Consider the following 20,712-nt stretch of genomic DNA (forward strand, 5'->3'; position numbering starts at 1 on the left):
TGGTGGTGTCCTGTCTTCGGTGACTTCTATTTCTTCTTCACGTTCTAATCATAACCATACATAGGTATAAGAATGGATGCCATGGGATGCTCATGAGGATGCAAAGATAATATAAACTTATTATCTATGTCTTGAATACAACTTTCCTTCACGGAACTCCGAGAACTTAGGGTTTCCGGAGTCGGTAAAGGAGTTCAAAGGGCAGGGGGGTGGTTTTGGGTTCTAGTTATCAAACATGGTCCAAATCAACTCAAACCATACCCAAGGCTTCTAAATATTTCTTTAAGTTCCCATAAAAAGTTTGGGCATTTTTGTACTTACTAATTATTTTCTAAAAATCCCTAACTAATACTTTTAATCACTTTAAATGCCCTAAAATTCTCTGTTTAAACTAAAAATCATGAAACTATTTTTATTAAATACTAGGGAAAATAACAAGCCTAGGAAAATTGGTTTCACAATTTTAGGATTTTTCTACAATTTTTAACAAATTTACAAAGATCTACTGAAAAAGAAAAAGAAAAAGGTTGCAATAGTGATGGGCCGGTTTCAGCCCATCGGCCCAATTCAGAAGGGAAAAGCGCGCGTGCGCCCGCGCCCTCTGGCATCTTTATAGAAGAGACCCCGAGTTTCTGACTAACTGAAAACGAGCTTCTTCACTGTTCCTGTGTGTCGCTGACCGATTACAAATAGGACCTCCACCTTATATTCCCTTGCACGGTGAAGTCCCCGACGGCGTTCACGCCCAGCCGAGCTCCGGTGAGCACCTACGCCGGTCGATTGGGGCAACGGCTAGGGTTCCCGAGCGGCGGACATCAAATTGGACCAAGCCCGAGCATTTCCCCTCCATTAATTTCACCAAAGGGGCACTGGATCAATCGGTTCATGGTGTCCGAGCGGATGGGCAAGGGGATGAACGTGTTCTGATCAAACATCGATGAGGATGGCCAAATTGGGGCTGGGTAAAGCTTCACGGGTTCACCAGGGTCTACGGACACATTTTGGTTTGGGCAGAACAAGGCCCGAGGAGTGGGTCGACGGTGAGGGGGTCACGGCGGTGTTCTTCAGAGCAACCGCACGTTCCGGTGAAAGGTTTCGGCTTAAGTTCGATTGGTTGGTACTGGGAGCAATAGGGGGCTAATAGCAAGCAAGAACATGAAACAATTGGGTAAGTACTTACTCGAGGAAAGCTGGCCACGGAGATGTTCTTCGCGGCGGAGTTAAGAACAAGGGAGCGAGGGATTTGGGGACTGCGTGGGTTTTTTGGTGATCTTGAGTCGGGCGCTTAGTTGCTGAGATGTGGGATGCAGTGAAGAAGCAACGCTCGCCCTCAATTTATAGTCTACCAGCCGGAATCGGATGAGCTTCACCGGCGGTAATCGTGCTAGCGAGCTCACCCGCACGGCAGAGCCACGGCACAAGTCCGGTGGCCGCCGTTTAACCGGGTTGCGCCACCTCAGTAACTTTTGGCCACGTCGCCAGGAATCCTTTACCGCACACGCTGGCGACCCATCCCACGCCGCGGTGGCGTCCTTATCGCCGGCGAGGGGCTGATCTTTATTCCCCCCCCCAAGTACTGTACCATGGCCAGTTTTATTCAGATGAACCTGACAGTGCAACTTTAGGTCCTATTTTCTCCGGATTTCCTGTTGTACCAAGCCCAAACCTCTGCAGCAATAGTGGAGTGCTATAAACCAGCTACAACTTTGCTACATGGTGTTGTCACAAAAAGTCACTGAATCATGTCTGAAATTGGGTTTGAAGTTGGTGGTAATTCACTGTTAGTCTGAAAATTCAGACCAAACCAGTCTGACAGCCTGACTTCAGGCTTAAATATCTCTGGATTTTTCTCAACAAGTGAGCTTGCAACCTTAAGCAAAGTTGTTCTCCATTAATTGGTCTACAAACTTGTTGTGGTCACTTTGGGCAAAATCCCTATATTTTAAAAGATACAGGGCTCCAAAGTTGAACCAACTAAACTGAATTTCAGACTTAGGCTCTATAGTGCTTAAGAGGTGATTTTTGCAAGTAAGCCCAAAACTTAGGGTTTAACTTGCAAATTCACATATTTGTGAACCAAATGACTTTATATGTTTAAACATAGTAGTTTTTACACTTTAGTCCAAAGGTTCATCACTTTTGCACATAAGTCCCTAGGGTTTGATTTTAGGGTTTTCCTAGGTTCCAATTAGGGTTTTAGGTATCTTAGGGGTTTAAAGGTGATTCAACTTTGTTTTTGGGGATATTTTATGACTTTTCCCTTAAAGCTTTAGGTTTTCTCAACTTGGATTAAGTTTTACCCCTTCAACCTCTATTTAGGGTTAAGTCCCTTAACCAGGGTTCTATTTGCAAAAACACTTAAACAATACAACTTGTTTAAAATTTTTGCCTAGTGAATGCACTCTAGGTGTATCAAACATATGCAATGCCAATGCTTATGATGTCATGCTCAAGTTTTAGTTATAGTAACACCAGGGGTGTTACAACCTCTTCAAAATCGATGCCCGGCTGCTGCACATAGCCCTTGGCGACGAGGCGGGCCTTGTACTTGACGGTGTTACCGTTCTCGTCGTGCTTGACCTTGTACACCCACTTGAGGCCAATGGCGCGGTGACCACGCGGAAGCTCGACCAGCGACCATGTTTTGTTGTCGCGGATCGAGGAAAGCTCCTCCTCCATCGTGGCGACCCAACTTGGATCACCGTTGGCCTCCTTCAAGGTCCTGGGCTCCTCCACGCTCACGACATGCAGCTCAGCCTCCTCGTCGCCATGATGCACTGGCCCGCCCGCTGCACCCACGCTACGAATATTGTCCAGCGTCCGGTACCGACGCTCCCCCACATCATCGTCGTCGAAGCTCGGGTCGGTGGAAAGTGGCGTTGCGAACTCGATGCCTATTCCAGCGTGGGCTGGTGTCGAAGGCAGCTACTCGGCTTGCTGCGGGTTTGGCGCTGCTGGAGATGCTGCCCGCGTCGCAAAGCATGGTGGCGCGTCCTGGGAGCTCCCACCTACAGGGGACTGGGAGCGCGCTGGCGAGCCTTGGTGATCGGGCATCGGCTGCTCCCGATCTGCAGTCTCCTGGTGCCGGCGTTCCAGCATGTAGTGGTCCGAGATGGTGAAGGGGTGCTCACATTCCACGTCCGAGGATGCTCCCCAGTCCCAGCTCTCGTCCTCGGCGAAGATGGCGTCATGGGAGACATGTACTCGATTGGCGATGGGGTCGTACAAGCGGTACACCTTGGAGTCGTCCTGGTAGCTGATGAAGACGACCTTGACTCCACGATCATCGAGCTTGCTGAGGTGTGGGCGCACTTTCTTGACGTAGGCCACACACCCGAACACCTTCAGGAAGTGCACGGGTGGCTTCTTTGAATGCCAGGCTTCAAACGGCGTCATGCCATCGAGTGCACTGGTGGGTGCCCTGTTCAGCAGGAAGACAGCAGTGTGTACCGCTTCTCCCCAGAAGTGACCTGGCATGTTGCGGGCACGCAGAATGCTCCGCGCTGTCCCCACAACCATCTGGTTTCGCCGTTCCACAATGCCATTTTGTTGTGGCATGCCTGGCGCCGAGAAGTGTCGTTGGATGCTTTCTCCTGCACAATACTCGCCAAATTGCATAGAAGTGAATTCACCTCCATTATCGGTTCGAAGCACCTTTAGCTTCTTCCCGGTTTCCCGTTCGACCTTGGCTTGGAATGTCATGATCGCTGCCGGTGCATCCGCCTTGGAACACAGGAGGGTGAGCCACATGTAGCGGCTCATGTCGTCGACGAGCATCAAGAAGTAGGCGTTCCCGCCTGGCGTTGGTGGTGAGACAGGGCCGTAGAGGTCTCCGTGGACTAATTCCAGCTGCTCTTGCGCCCGATATTTGGCCACCTTAGGGAACGACGCTATCGGGGACCATAATTAGGGGTACCCCCAAGACTCCTAATCTCAGCTGGTAACCCCCATCAGCACAAAGCTGCAAAGGCCTGATGGGTGCGATTAAGTCAAGGCTCGGTCCACTCAAGGGACACGATCTCGCCTCGCCCGAGCCCAGCCTCGGGCAAGGGCAGCCGACCCCGGAGGATTCACGTCTCGCCCGAAGGCCCCCTCAAGCAACAGACACACCTTCGGCTCGCCCGAGGCCCAGTCTTCGCCAAGAAGCAACCTTGGCCAAATCACCACGACGACCGACCGTATCGCAGGAGCATTTAATGCAAAGATGGCCTGACACCTTATCCTGACGCGCGCCCTTCAGTCGACTGAGCCGAAGTGACCGCAGTCACTTCGCCGCTCCACTGACCAGTCTGACAAGAAGACAGCGCCGCCCGCGTCGCTCCGACTGCTATGCCACTCGACAGAGTGAGGCTGACAGCGGCCAAGTCCGGCCTCGGGCGCCATAGGAAGCTCCGCCTCGCCCGACCCAAGGCTCGGACTCGGGCTCGGCCCCGGAAGACGACGAACTCCGCCTCGCCGGACCCAGGGCTCGGACTCGGGCTCGGCCCCGGAAGATGACGAACTCCGCCTCGTCCGACCCAGGGCTTGGACTCGGGCTCGGCCCCGGAAGACGACGAACTCCGCCTCGCCCGACCCAGGGCTCGGACTCGGGCTTAGCCCCGGAAGACGACGAACTCCGCCTCGCCCGACCCAGGGCTCAGACTCGGGCTCGGCCCCGGAAGACGACGAACTCCGCCTCGCCCGACCCAGGGCTCGGACTCGACCTCGGCCTCAGCCGACGATCTCCGTCTCGCCCGACCCAAGGGCTCAGACTCGACCTCGACCTCGACCTCGGAAGACGGACTCGACCTCGACCTCGGAGGAGCCTCCGCCTCGCCCTACCCAGGGCTCGGACCGACCACGTCACAGGAGGGGCCATCATTACCCTACCCCTAGCTAACTCTAGCTACGGGGAACAAGACCGGCGTCCCATCTGGCTCGCCTCGGTAAAACAAACAATGATGGCGCCCCGCATGCTCCATGACGACGGCGGCTCTCAGCCCCCTTACGGAAGCAAGGAGACGTCAGCAAGGACTCGACAGCCCCGACAGCTATCCTTCCGCAAGGCTCCAGCGCTCCTCCGATGGCCACGACATCACACGAACAGGGTGCCAAAACCTCTCCGGCTGCCACGACGACATGTACTTAGGGCGCTAGCTCTTCTCTGCTAGACACGTTAGCACAACTGCTACACCTCCCATTGTACACCTAGACCCTCTCCTTACGCCTATAAAAGGAAGGTCCAGGGCCCTCTTATAGAAGGTTGGCCGCGCGGGGAAGGACGGGACGACGCTCGCGTAAGCCTCTCGCTCCCTCCCGCGTGGACGCTTGTAACCCCCTACTGCAAGCGCACCCGACCTGGGCGCGGGACAAACACGAAGGCCGTGGGTTTCCCCTTTTTTTACGCCTGTCTCCCCCCTTCGCGCTCCGTCTCGCGCCGACCCATCTGGGCTGGGGCACGCGGCGACAATTTACTCGTCGGTCCAGGGACCCCCTGGGGTCGAAACGCCGACATTTGGCGCGCCAGGTAGGGGCCTGCTGCGTGTTGACGAATAGCTTCCAGTCTAGCTCCAGATGGGCAGTCTCCAACAACCTTTCCAGCCCGGGACGGTGCTCCGTTTTGGGAGTCTTGAGTTCATGTCCCTCGACGGCAACTACGACATGATACTCCTTCCCCCGCCGCGCGACAGCGACAATGGCGGCCGACAACCCGCCCGCCGGCGGAGTAATCGACGACGTCTTCCCCACGTGGCGGAAGAACAACATTCGGGCTTGTCCCGTCCCCTCCCCCGCCGACGGAGGAGGAGGCGGGGCAACCAAGGCCAAGCAGGAGGCGACATCTCATCGGCTGTCGAGCGAGTCAACGACGCCGGCGCCCCAACGGGGGATACGTCGGGTATCGACTTCGCGTCTGAGACGCAGACGAGCGCCGTCTCCCCACAACACGCCAACTCCAAGCGGACGGACGACGCCAGCACGCTCGCAAAAGACTTGCTGGGCGTCACCTTCGTACCTGAGACGACGGTGCAGTCTACCCCTGACGTGACTTCGTCACCGCCCGTCGACCAAGAGGTACCGACCGATTCCCATCTCGTGCCTTTTGGATTCAGCCTCGACCCACCAAGCGACCTCACTTTGGTGGACGCTTTCATATAGGCGAGTCCAAACCCTCCGGGGTATCGTATGCGGTCACCCTGGGACCGGCTGACAGCCGTCTCGACCTACGGGCCCTCGGGTTCCGAGGAAGATGACGAGCCCGACTTTTGTTGGGATTTCTCCGGACATGGTAACCCCAGTGCCATGCGGGACTTCATGACCGCATGCGACTACTGCCTCTCGGATTGTTCCGACGGTAGCCGCAGCCTCGGCGACGAGGACTGCGGCCCAAGTCGTGAATGTTTCCACGTCGATCTAGGGGGTCCCGGCGAAGGCAACCATCTTGGTATACCGGAGAATGGTGATCCCCCTAGGCCTGCGCCTCGCGTAGACATCCTAGGGAGCTAGCTGTGGTCCCAGTCCCTGCGGGGGGTCAGGACTCACAGCTCGAGCAAATCCGCGAGATGCAGGTCAGGCTCGACGAGGGAGCAGGAACACTTGAGCCGTTCCGCCGGGACATCAGGCAGGAATGGGCAGGCCAACCTCCGGCCGGAGAAGCGCGTCATCTACCCCAGGGTGTCCAGCACCGCATCGCCGATGATGTCAGGGCAAGGCCGCCACCGGCTTCTAGTGGGGTCGGCCAGAACCAGGTTGCAGCGGCAATACTTCTCCGCGCGATGCCGGAGCCATCAACCACTGAGGGGCGGCGTATCCAGGGAGAGCTCAAGAATCTCCTGGAGGATGCCGCGGTCCGATGGGCCGAAAGCTCTGCCTCCCGAAGGTAGGGGTACCCCTCAGAGCATCGCGCCGCGACTTCCCGATTCATGAGGGAAGCCTCGGTCCATGCCGGGCGCACGCGCAACACAGCGCCTGCGGCCCCGGGCCGCCTCGGCAACGAGCACTATCACCGCAACCGTCGAATTCACCTCGACGAGAGGGTGCACTGAGGCTACCACCCCAGGCGTGGGGGACGCTACGACAGCGGGGAGGATCGGAGTCCCTCGCCCGAACCACCCGGTCCGCAGGCTTTCAGCCGGGCCATACGACGGGCGGCGTTCCCGACCCGGTTCCGAACCCCGACTACTATCACAAAGTACTCGGGGGAGACGAGGCCGGAACTGTGGCTCGCGGACTACCGACTGGCCTGCCACCTGGGTGGAACGGACGATGACAACCTCATCATCCGCAACCTCCCCCTGTTCCTCTCCGACACCGCTCGAGCCTGCTGGAGCACCTGCCTCCGGGGCAGATCTCCAACTGGGACGACCTGGTCCAAGCCTTCGCTGGCAACTTCCAGGGCACGTACGTGCGCCCTGGGAACTCCTGGGATCTCCAAAGCTGCCGCCAGCAGCCGGGAGAGTCTCTCCGGGACTACATCCGGCGATTCTCGAAGCAGCGCACCGAGCTGCCCAACGTCACCGACTCGGATGTCATCGGCGCGTTCCTCGCCGCACCACCTGCCGCGACCTGGTGAGCAAGCTGGGTCGCAAGACCCCCACCAGGGCGAGCGAGCTGATGGACATCACCACCAAGTTCGCCTCTGGCCAGGAGGCGGTTGAGGCCATCTTCTGGAAGGACAAGCAGCCCCAGGGCCGCCAGCCGGAAGATGTCCCCGAGGCGTCCACTCAGCGCGGCACCAAGAAGAAAGGCAAGAAGAAGTCGCAAGCGAAACGCGACGCCGCCGACACGGACCTTGTCGCCGCCGCTGAGTACAAGAACCCTCGGAAACCTCCCGGAGGTGCCAATCTCTTCAACAAGATGCTCAAGGAGCCATGCCCCTATCATCAGGGGCCCGTCAAGCACACCCTTGAGGAGTGCGCCATGCTTCGTCGCCACTTTCACAAGGCCGGGCCACCTGCGGAGGGTGGCAGGGCCCCCGACGACGATAAGAAGGAGGATCACAAGGCAGGAGAGTTCCCCGAGGTCCACGACTGCTTCATGATCTACGGTGGGCAAGTGGCGAACGCCTCGGCTCGGCACCGCAAGCAAGAGCGTTGGGAGGTCTGCTCGGTAAAGGTGGCGGCGCTAGTCTACCTAGACTGGTCCGACAAGCCCATCACCTTCGACCAGGGCGACCACCCCGACCGCGTGCCGAGCCCGGGGAAGTACCCGCTCGTTGTTGACCCCATCGTCGGCAACGTCAGGCTCACCAAGGTCCTCATGGACGGAGGCAGCAGCCTCAACATCATCTACGCCGAGACCCTCGGGCTCCTGCGGATCGATCTATCCTCGGTCCGGGCGGGCGTGGCGCCTTTCCACGGGATCATCCCCGGGAAACGCGTCCAGCCCCTCAGACAACTCGATCTACCTGTCTGCTTCGGGACTCCCTCCAACTTCCGAAGGGAGACCCTCACGTTCGAGGTGGTCGGGTTCCGAGGAACCTACCACGCGGTGTTGGGGAGGCCATGCTACGCCAAGTTCGTGGCCGTCCCCAACTACACCTACCTCAAGCTCAAGATGTCGGGCCCCAACGGGGTCATCACCATCGGCCCCACGTACCGACACGCGTACGAATGCGACGTGGAGTGCGTGGAGTACGCCGAGACCCTCGTCGAATCCGAGGCCCTCATCGCCGACCTGGAGAGCCTCTCCAAGGAGGCGCTAGACGTGAAGCGCCATGCCGGCAACTTCGAGCCAGCGGAGACGGTTAAGTCCGTCCCTCTCGACCCTAGCAACGACGCCTCCAAGCAGATCCGGATCGGCTCCGAGCTCGATCCCAAATAGGAAGCAGTGCTCGTCGACTTTCTCCGTGCAAACGCTGACGTTTTCGCGTGGAGTCCCTCGGACATGCCCGGCATACCGAGGGATGTCGCCGAGCACTCGCTGGATATCCGAGCTGGAGCCCGACCCATGAAGCAGCCTCTGCGCCGATTCGACGAAGAAAAGCACAGAGCCATAGGCGAGGAGATCCACAAGCTAATGGCGGCAGGGTTCATCAAAGAGGTATTCCATCCCGAATGGCTTGCCAACCCTGTGCTTGTGAGAAAGAAAGGAGGGAAATGGCGGATGTGTGTGGACTACACCGGTCTAAACAAAGCATGTCCAAAAGTTCCCTACCCTCTGCCTCGCATCGATCAAATCGTGGATTCCACTGCTGGGTGCCAAACCCTGTCTTTCCTCGATGTCTACTCAGGGTATCCCCAAATCAGGATGAAAGAGTCCGACCAGCTCGCGACTTCTTTCATCGCACCTTTCGGCATGTACTGCTATGTTACCATGCTGTTCGGTTTGAGGAATGCAGGTGCGACATACCAAAGGTGCATGAACCACGTGTTCGGCGAACACATTGGTCGAACGGTCAAGGCCTACGTCCATGACATCGTAGTCAAGACGAGGAAAGCCTCTGACCTCCTTTCCGACCTTGAAATGGCATTCCGGTGTCTCAAGGCGAAAGGTGTAAAGCTCAATCCCGAGAAGTGCGTCTTCGGGGTCCCCCGAGGCATGCTTGTGATACCCGGTTTGCAAAGAAGAGAAGTTGGGGGTTGTTCTTTTTGTTTTTTTCCTCATCCAGTTGTTGTTTTGGGGATTTGGGATTTTGTGGAAAACATTCACAACTAGGGCAGTAGAATTTATTTGGTTTGACGCTTGCGTTGCGGTCGGGAGCTGTCGCGTGGGTTAGTTGGGCCGCAATTGGAGTTTCGGCCCATTAACCCTCCCAAACCCTAGCCGCCTCCCTCCTAACCCCCTCCCTCCATGTGCAGCCGCCCCCTCCCCCCCCCCCACTTCTCTTCCCCCTTGGCCGCCGCCCCCCCTGCCCATCTCCTCCTCTCTCAATTCTTGCAGCCACCAAACCCTAGCCCCCCCTCTCAATCCCCTCCTCCCAAGGTGCCAATCCTTGCCGCTCGGATCATCGTCGTCGTGGTGCGAGTCTTCAATCGTTTTGGTGGAGAGAAGAAGGGAGGAAGGAAAGGGGGAGAATCCAAGGTGATTTTTGTGTTCATCCCTTGTTCATTTGCGCTGCAATTTAATTGATTAGAGGTTGCGTTTGCGATTGGGGTAGAGGGGGGCTGTCCAGAATTTTAGGTGGTGGGTGAACAGCAGTAGTCAAGCAGTTTCTGTGTTTTTTTCGTGAGGAATTAAGGGAAATCAGTTTGGGGATCATGTAGAACTTTACCTTACCTTTCCAACGAGTATTTATGCGCTCAATTTGGAGTTATAAATTGAAAGTTATCACCGTTTGAATCCGGGTATGTGGCTGTCCAAAAAAACAGATTTTTCAGGGGATGAACAGCAGCAGTATTAGCAGTTTCTGGGAATTTTTCGTGGGTAATTAGTGTTAATCAGTATGAGAATCATGTAGGTCTTTATGTTATCTTTCCAACAAGTACTTATGCGCTCGATTCGGAGTTATAATTCAGGAGATATCGTTGTTTGAATCCGGTTATGTTGCTGTCAAAAAAAAACAGATTTTTCAAGTGGGTGAACAGCAGTGGTATTAGCAGTTTCTGGGAATTTTTCATGGGTAATTAGTGTTAACCAGTATGGTAATCATGTAGGGATTTGTCTTATCTTTCCAATGAGTACTTATGCGCTTGATTTGGAATTATATTTTAAAAGATATCGCTGTTTGAATCTGGGTATGTCGCTGTCCAAAAGACAAAGAAAAACAGATTACAGGGTTCATCTTGTGGACTGTTTTGGGCTAATTAGATATTGGAATTTAATTATAAATTTTATACAAAACTTGTGGGGAATTTTATGTAGATGCCTCTGGAGTTTTTGTTTGTTACCACTGCTATCATAATTTTAAAGTTATGAAATTATTAAGCAGCGCCGCTGCAGTTTGGTGGGTGTAGGGAGAGATGTAACCCGCGGCGGGGTTTGAGTTTGTGCGTAGGTGCGGCGTCGCTTATGAGCCTGATTATGTGAAAGTGGTGTAGTAAGTTGGGTGTCAAAAACAGGTGGTAGACTTCCGGATTGTACTTAGGGATTTGCCCGAACTTCTGGTAAAGGCAAGTAAATACAGTGGTGGTTGCTACCGTTTGGTTTGCATCCTATTCCCTGTCATTGAGTATGCATAAGTTTTAATTATGTTAATCATTGAATTCTATGATGAAGTTTATTTGTTTGGAAGTATTAATTCTCAATTGTCTAATATTGTGGATGATCATAATTTGGTAATGATATATGTGGTTGATTCCCATCTGGATGAAGTTGAAGTGTCTTTTTGAATCATGTTATATGAAGTGTTGTAGGCATGACATGCACATCGCATCATCCATCTTGCATTTTGAAGTTATGTCGTGATCTTATGGTCCGACCGTACCGGTACATTTTTAGCATCGTACGTTGCCCGAGGAGGGGTACGATGCGGCTTCATATCCTTAGAGGTATGAAGACAGAAGTTATCCTTGCATTTGCAGACATTTGCACTCATGAGGAATATATGAAGTGTGACATTACTATGTTACTATTGTGGTTTCTACCTGCGAGGTGTGGTAACTAGGTGCGTTGTACGTTGTATACGTGCTGCACCTTCGTAATAAGAAGGTTGTGGAATTAAGTGGTGGTAAAACAATGTTCTTATGTGGTTAAACTGTTTGATATTATTTTACTTGCTGAGATGTGTCATCTCACTCTTGCATTACTCAATGCAGGTACTTGATACATGTTGGGAATGAGGGGAGTAGCAGCACGTCCACTTTCACTCTCACAATAACGCTGCCCAGGCGCAGCCATGATTTAATTAGAAACTTATTGTCAAAGGAAGTTTGTTTATTTTTTTATATGGTCGTGCGCACTGGTTAATTCAGTTCAGGTCGTATGTTTATCTTTCCTTGCTAGCCGAGTAATAATACTTAGTATGTTTTAGTCATGATATATGTTTATACTTTGTTGCTCCCTCTTTTATGCAATCTTGCAAAGGGGATGCTGCCGAAATTTTATATATGGACGTCGGAAGTGTAGTACAGTAGCATACCGGGTTGTTTGTGGAACCTGGAGTGTTACAGTTGGTATCAAAGGATAGGCTTTAGATTCTACGCAATTTGAAGATAAATTTGACACACTTGCACATATAGGAAGGGTATGGGTTCATATATCTTTCATATTAGTATTTTATTGTATAGATGACTAGAATTTCCTTACTCCAAACCTCTTTATGGTTTGATGAGGTATGTCGTTAACGACGTAATGCTTGATATGAAATGTTACTTCTATTTAATATTGGTTTCTTGATGTGGTTGTTATTGAAATTATTATGCGAGTGAAGCTACTAATGTACTTGTTTTATATACATATCGTCATGATGTTTTTTGGGATGCAATGTTTACTAATCTCTGAGCTATTACCATCATATATTTCTATATGCTTGACTGTGGATGTTTTTTTTTCCAAAAGGATTCTTGGGTTCTAGTACTTGTAGGACCGATTGTTTATTGAGCTTGTGTATAGAGGATCTAATCCGACTTGGTGTAGTGTGAAAACACTATACAATGAAGTTTTATGGTGTTGTTGAGTTGGATTGACTGTTGGGTTACAACCCAACTTATCAATGTAATATTTACATGGGTGCAGTGCTTTACACCTCATCTTTTTTTTGGCTAGTGTGGATACTTGCCAACTTGATCTTAGAGTACAATAGGTTTGTCTCCATAGAGCAAAGGCAATGTTGCATTGTCTATGAAATCTTGAGACTAGAAGAACTCAAGTGAATTTGCAAGATGACGTGGGTAGATAAGTCCAACCATGTTTACATGATAGGTTTTCTTATTGTGTGCAACCTTATCTTTAATAATAAATAGGGTGATTTCAAGTGGATTTTATGTCTATATTATAGTTGAAGAGGCATGCATGTTTTCCTTCTATGGTTTGTTTCTATAGCCAAAAAGGTTATGCATAATTTCTATTTGTTGGAGGCTAGTCATGCGGACGATATGGACAACCCGTTTTATATTGTTTTTAATCGCCGATGATACATGGTATTTTTTTTATATGATCAGTTCTCTATGCATGCTTGTGGAATTATTATTTGGACTGCTTTATCTTAAACAAAGTCAATGTTTAACTGGAAGTTGCTTATGTTTGTTAGTCATCTATCTCTATAATGATGTGGTTGTTGCATTAGATGGAGATTTTTATTATATGAATGATGGTTTGATAGATCATGTATGTCTACTACTTTGAATTCATCCTATGACATCACTAGGTACAAATTGTTCATGTGCAATAATAGGAGGTATTGTTGTATGTGAGGTTAATCAAAGTAGTTGGGTTAGGTGGATTATCTTATTGAAGTCCAATTACTCCTGTTGAGCATAGTATCGTGTTATTATTTTAGTGTTGAAAGTAATATTTATGAAGATTTTGCATGAGTCTGTGTCAATAAGTACATTAGTTTTTTCTTGTTGTTATCCCTCCATTGCTTTATGAGTATTGCAAATTTTATCTCTTTTGAGAGGGGGAAAAGATGTTATATGACATGAGCACCATTTGCTTCACGTCAACAGAATAGTTTTGGAGATTTCTAGTAGTTGGATTCTAGTGTAATAACAACCATGTTTTATAGAGCTGGAGACGGGTATGTCAGGTGTTTCATACATTGTCGGTACATGGATGTTTGACCTTAGTGGCATTAACAAACGAGGTTGTTGAATTCATTGATTGTTGTGCTTAGTGTTCTAACCTATTTGGTAGAGTGTTATTTAAAGACTTTGTGGAGTTGCATCCCAGTTTGGTAGTGGAAAATCCTAGTGTTGATGGCACCTGCCAATGACTTGGGTTTCATTTTATATTGTTTTTTATTGTTGATAATGTGTTGTTTGGTTTCGGGAGGCATTTTAAATTAGTTGGAGGCTGAATTAGGCTTCACTTATCTAGAATGTTTTGTAGTATGTTTCTGCATCTTTCCATAGGATGCTTAATCACCATGTTTGGTCTAAACATTTGAGAGATATGGGTTTCTTAAAACATCTTTGTTGGTGTCTCTAGCAGAGTGAGTCTTTAATTTTGTACGGAAGAGTAGACATTGAAGACGGTATAATTTGGTCTCTGTGGATTATGAAAGTTTTAGTAATTTCATGATCTTTTCAAAGAGTATGGGTTTCTAATTCTCATTGCATATAATTGGAGTTAGGTTGCTCTGAAGTTGTTGCACTGTTGTGTCTAAACTTTAGGCGTCGTTATAATCACCAATGAATCGACCACGTTTTGATAGTTGCAGAGCACAAATTTGCGAATTCTCTTTAAGCAAAACTTGTAGGTATTTTCAGTACCCTTTTAATGGGTATTTACTTGTAACTGTCTGTTAAATAGATTTGGAGAGGTGGTTGCCCGGATATAAGTCGAATCTCTAATGTGCAGTATCTCAGGCTGAGTTTAGTTGTAGGTCATGCAGAGTTGTGGGCTATAAGGATAAATTGGGTGCAACTTTATTGCAAAAGTCGTGGACAATTTTCAAAACTTTTCCAACGCGTGTTCGTTGTAGTTTAAGTTGAGTATAGCAGGAGTTATAGGTTTTTGAATTTTAGTTGTCCATTGTTTCAATCTTATCAGTTTTGAAACAAAAGAGTTGCATTGTTTTATCGGTTTGGAAACCAATTCCGAGACACTCATTATAATAAAAGTTCTAGGGAATGTTATAATCTTTTCAGTGAGTTTATATTTGCAAAATTTTGTTAGCTGCAGGGAGTTATGATATCATGTATAGAATGTGCTTGGATGAATATGTGGGCAGACATAACATGCTTAAATTGATTCTTGTTTGCATGATATGAGATTAGGCTTAAAGGATTTAAAAAGTTATCATATTGCTTCTATACTTATATTTGTTCTAGGTGTCTCGTAATGAAGAACCTAAAGTTATTAGTCTTTCAATGAACACTTAATCTTAGAAGAGTAATGAACCTGATAAAATCTATTGCTTGTTATTGGGACTGCATGACCAGTTTTAGTTATGCAGCTAGTTCAGTGAAGTAAACCATCTTTTCTGTAGAGATGTTATATATAAAAGTTGTAGCCAACTTATTTATCTTAATTGTGTAAAAATTTCATGACCATAGGTCTAGTAGTTTGGGAGTTATGATTTTCTCAAGTCCAGTCTTGAAATCTGTGCAGATTCTATACAGATTTCGAAGCTGACCTTGTTTGCCCAATTTAAACTTCGAATAACTTATTATAAATTATAAATAAGTTGTAGTACTTTTCTTAATCGTTACAACAAATTTTGGATTAATTTTTTTGAGATCTATAAGTTAAGTTACAGCTGTTTTAAGTGTGATCTCTGAATCCGTCCAAATTTGGACAGCAGAGCCTTTCTCGTGTCTTTTGACCTTAATATGCATTGAATTAACTTGATATGTTTATAAATGAATTATAGAAAATTCTACTAGCTTTCTAAAAAGTCTGGGAGCACCTGAATTGGATGATTGAGACTCCAATTATGGATTTTTGAATTGAGTAGTTGAATTATGTCCAAGTCTGGACAGAATTTACGTTTAGCACTGTTTGACCTTTCTAAGTGTCAAATCTTGTTGTGATGATAATACCAAGGGTATAGTGGACTTTATAAGTTTTCCATAAAGTCCTAGTTTACTAATTTTCGATGCATATTTTTGTGAGTTAGGAGCAAAACAATTAACCGATGTGCTGCTATCTAGAAATATGCAAGCATTAAGTTGCTCTCTTGAAGTTGCTCTTGTGTGGCTAAGTTTGGTTTAGCCTATAGGAACATTATATGCCTTGCATTCATATATACATTCCTTGAAGTACTTTCATATGTCAATGATTGATTTGGTGTCAGGAAAGCTTGATCCGAGGTATATAGGACCGTCTGCTATCTTGGCCGAGTTGGCAGCTGGGCTTAGCACATGTAATTGTCGGAATCTGTGATCAGAGTACACCAAGTATTCTATGTCTTTTTGTTGAGGAAGTATTTGCGGAATCCAGACCATCAAATCGAGCTAGAGCCGATTCCTGTGTAGCAAGAGCAGACTCTAGAGTGTCGTCTGCTCCGTATCTTAGAATCCTAGGAGCTTGAGGAGCTGATACAGCAGAAGTGCTCGAACTTTTCTTTATGTGTTAGTTTTGTTGATTCATTAACCTTTCTTTTGTTGTTCCGATAGAAGCGTCAGAATTCGAGGTCGAATTCTTTTTAAGAGGGGTAGAGTGTGATACCCGGTTTGCAAAGAAGAGAAGTTGGGGGTTGTTCTTTTTGTTTTTTTCCTCATCCAGTTGTTGTTTTGGGGATTTGGGATTTTGTGGAAAACATTCACAACTAGGGCAGTAGAATTTATTTGGTTTGACGCTTGCGTTGCGGTCGGGAGCTGTCGCGTGGGTTAGTTGGGCCGCAATTGGAGTTTCGGCCCATTAACCCTCCCAAACCCTAGCCGCCTCCCTCCTAACCCCCTCCCTCCATGTGCAGCCGCCCCCTCCCCCCCCCCACTTCTCTTCCCCCTTGGCCGCCGCCCCCCTGCCCATCTCCTCCTCTCTCAATTCTTGCAGCCACCAAACCCTAGCCCCCCCCCCTCTCAATCCCCTCCTCCCAAGGTGCCAATCCTTGCCGCTCGGATCATCGTCGTCGTGGTGCGAGTCTTCAATCGTTTTGGTGGAGAGAAGAAGGGAGGAAGGAAAGGGGGAGAATCCAAGGTGATTTTTGTGTTCATCCCTTGTTCATTTGCGCTGCAATTTAATTGATTAGAGGTTGCGTTTGCGATTGGGGTAGAGGGGGGCTGTCCAGAATTTTAGGTGGTGGGTGAACAGCAGTAGTCAAGCAGTTTCTGTGTTTTTTTCGTGAGGAATTAAGGGAAATCAGTTTGGGGATCATGTAGAACTTTACCTTACCTTTCCAACGAGTATTTATGCGCTCAATTTGGAGTTATAAATTGAAAGTTATCACCGTTTGAATCCGGGTATGTGGCTGTCCAAAAAAACAGATTTTTCAGGGGGATGAACAGCAGCAGTATTAGCAGTTTCTGGGAATTTTTCGTGGGTAATTAGTGTTAATCAGTATGAGAATCATGTAGGTCTTTATGTTATCTTTCCAACAAGTACTTATGCGCTCGATTCGGAGTTATAATTCAGGAGATATCGTTGTTTGAATCCGGTTATGTTGCTGTCCAAAAAAACAGATTTTTCAGGTGGGTGAACAGCAGTGGTATTAGCAGTTTCTGGGAATTTTTCATGGGTAATTAGTGTTAACCAGTATGGTAATCATGTAGGGATTTGTCTTATCTTTCCAATGAGTACTTATGCGCTTGATTTGGAATTATATTTTAAAAGATATCGCTGTTTGAATCTGGGTATGTCGCTGTCCAAAAGACAAAGAAAAACAGATTACAGGGTTCATCTTGTGGACTGTTTTGGGCTAATTAGATATTGGAATTTAATTATAAATTTTATACAAAACTTGTGGGGAATTTTATGTAGATGCCTCTGGAGTTTTTGTTTGTTACCACTGCTATCATAATTTTAAAGTTATGAAATTATTAAGCAGCGCCGCTGCAGTTTGGTGGGTGTAGGGAGAGATGTAACCCGCGGCGGGGTTTGAGTTTGTGCGTAGGTGCGGCGTCGCTTATGAGCCTGATTATGTGAAAGTGGTGTAGTAAGTTGGGTGTCAAAAACAGGTGGTAGACTTCCGGATTGTACTTAGGGATTTGCCCGAACTTCTGGTAAAGGCAAGTAAATACAGTGGTGGTTGCTACCGTTTGGTTTGCATCCTATTCCCTGTCATTGAGTATGCATAAGTTTTAATTATGTTAATCATTGAATTCTATGATGAAGTTTATTTGTTTGGAAGTATTAATTCTCAATTGTCTAATATTGTGGATGATCATAATTTGGTAATGATATATGTGGTTGATTCCCATCTGGATGAAGTTGAAGTGTCTTTTTGAATCATGTTATATGAAGTGTTGTAGGCATGACATGCACATCGCATCATCCATCTTGCATTTTGAAGTTATGTCGTGATCTTATGGTCCGACCGTACCGGTACATTTTTAGCATCGTACGTTGCCCGAGGAGGGGTACGATGCGGCTTCATATCCTTAGAGGTATGAAGGCAGAAGTTATCCTTGCATTTGCAGACATTTGCACTCATGAGGAATATATGAAGTGTGACATTACTATGTTACTATTGTGGTTTCTACCTGCGAGGTGTGGTAACTAGGTGCGTTGTACGTTGTATACGTGCTGCACCTTCGTAATAAGAAGGTTGTGGAATTAAGTGGTGGTAAAACAATGTTCTTATGTGGTTAAACTGTTTGATATTATTTTACTTGCTGAGATGTGTCATCTCACTCTTGCATTACTCAATGCAGGTACTTGATACATGTTGGGAATGAGGGGAGTAGCAGCACGTCCACTTTCACTCTCACAATAACGCTGCCCAGGCGCAGCCATGATTTAATTAGAAACTTATTGTCAAAGGAAGTTTGTTTATTTTTTTATATGGTCGTGCGCACTGGTTAATTCAGTTCAGGTCGTATGTTTATCTTTCCTTGCTAGCCGAGTAATAATACTTAGTATGTTTTAGTCATGATATATGTTTATACTTTGTTGCTCCCTCTTTTATGCAATCTTGCAAAGGGGATGCTGCCGAAATTTTATATATGGACGTCGGAAGTGTAGTACAGTAGCATACCGGGTTGTTTGTGGAACCTGGAGTGTTACAATGCTCTTGGGGTTCATCGTCTCCGAGCGGGGCATCGAGGCCAACCCGGAGAAAATCGCGGCCATCACCAACATGGGGCCCATCAAGGACTTGAAAGGCATACAGAGGGTCACGGGATGCCTTGCGGCTCTGAGCCGTTTCATCTCGCGCCTCGGCGAAAGAGGCCTGCCTATGTACCGCCTCTTAAGAAAGGCCGAGTGCTTCACTTGGACCCCTGAGGCCGAGGAATCCCTCGGGAACCTGAAAGCGCTCCTCACGAACGCGCCCATCTTGGTGCCCCCCGCTGCCGGAGAAGCCCTCTAGATCTACGTCGCTGCTACCACTCAGGTGTTCAGCGCCGCGATCATGGTTGAGAGACGAGAAGAGGGGCATGCATTGCCCGTCCAGAGGCCAGTCTACTTCATCAGTGAGGTACTGTCCGAGACCAAGATTCGCTACCCACAAATTCAGAAGCTGCTATACGCGGTGATCCTGACGCGGCGGAAGTTGCGACACTACTTCGAGTCTCATCCGGTGACTGTGGTGTCATCCTTCCCCCTAGGGGAGATCATCCAGTGCCGAGAGGCCTCGGGAAGGATTGCAAAGTGGGCGGTGGAAATCATGGGTGAGACGATCTCGTTCGCCCCTCGGAAGGCCATCAAGTCCCAAGTCTTGGCAGACTTTGTGGCTGAATGGGTCGATACCCAGCTCCCGACAGCTCCGATCCAACCGGAACTCTGGACCATGTTTTTCGATGGGTCGCTGATGAAGACAGGGGCAGGCGCGGGCCTGCTCTTCATCTCACCCCTCGGGAAGCACCTACGCTACGTGCTACGTCTCCACTTCCCGACGTCCAACAATGTGGCTGAGTACGAGGCTCTGGTCAACGGGTTGCGCATCGCCATCGAGCTAGGGGTCCGATGCCTCGACGCTCGCGATGACTCGCAGCTCATCATCGACCAAGTCATGAAGAACTCCCACTATCGCGACCCGAAGATGGAAGCCTACTACGATGAGGTTCGGCGCCTGGAGGACAAGTTCTACGGGCTCGAGCTCAACCACATCGCCCGACGCTACAACGAGACTGCAGACGAGCTGGCTAAGATAGCCTTGGGGCGAACAACGGTTCCCCCAGACGTCTTCTCTCGAGACCTGCATCAACCCTCCGTCAAGACCGACGGCGCGCCCGAACCCGAGAAAGCCTCGGCTCAGCCCGAGGCACCCTCGGCCCAGCCCGAGGTACCCTCGGCTCAGCCCGGGGCACCCTCGGCTCAGCCCGGGGCACCCTCGGCCCCCGAGGGTGAGGCGCTGCGCGTCGAGGAGGAGCGGAGCGGGGTCACGCCTAATCGAAACTGGCAGACCCCGTACCTGCAATATCTCCACCGAGGAGAGCTACCCCTCGACCGATCCGAAGCTCGGCGGTTGGCGCGGCGCGCCAAGTCGTTCGTCTTGCTGGGGGACGGGAAGGAGCTCTACCACCGCAGCCCCTCAGGCATCCTCCAGCGATGCATATCCATCGCCGAAGGCCAGGAGCTCTTACAAGAAATACACTCGGGGGGCTTGCGGCCATCATGCAGCGCCTCGAGCCCTTGTTGGAAACGCCTTCCGACAAGGTTTCTACTGGCCGACCGCGGTGGCCGACGCCACTAGAATTGTCCGCACCTGCGAAGGGTGTCAGTTCTACGCAAAGTAGACACACCTGCCCGCTCAGGCTCTGCAGACCATACCCATCACCTGGTCGTTTGCTGTGTGGGGTTTGGACCTCGTCGGCCCCTTGCAGAAGGCACCCGGGGGCTACACGCACCTGCTGGTCGCCATCGACAAATTCTCCAAGTGGATCGAGGTCCGACCCCTAAACAACATCAGGTCCGAACAGGCGGTGGCGTTCTTCACCAACATCATCCATCGTTTTGGGGTCTCGAACTCCATCATCACCGACAACGGCACCTAGTTCACCGGCAGAAAGTTCCTGGACTTCTGCGAGGATCACCACATCCGGGTGGATTGGGCCGCCGTGGCTCACCCCATGACGAATGGACAAGTAGAGC

Source organism: Zea mays, chromosome 4 (genome assembly GCF_902167145.1).
Source record: "Zea mays cultivar B73 chromosome 4, Zm-B73-REFERENCE-NAM-5.0, whole genome shotgun sequence".
In the NCBI taxonomy this organism is placed as follows: Eukaryota; Viridiplantae; Streptophyta; class Magnoliopsida; order Poales; family Poaceae; genus Zea; species Zea mays.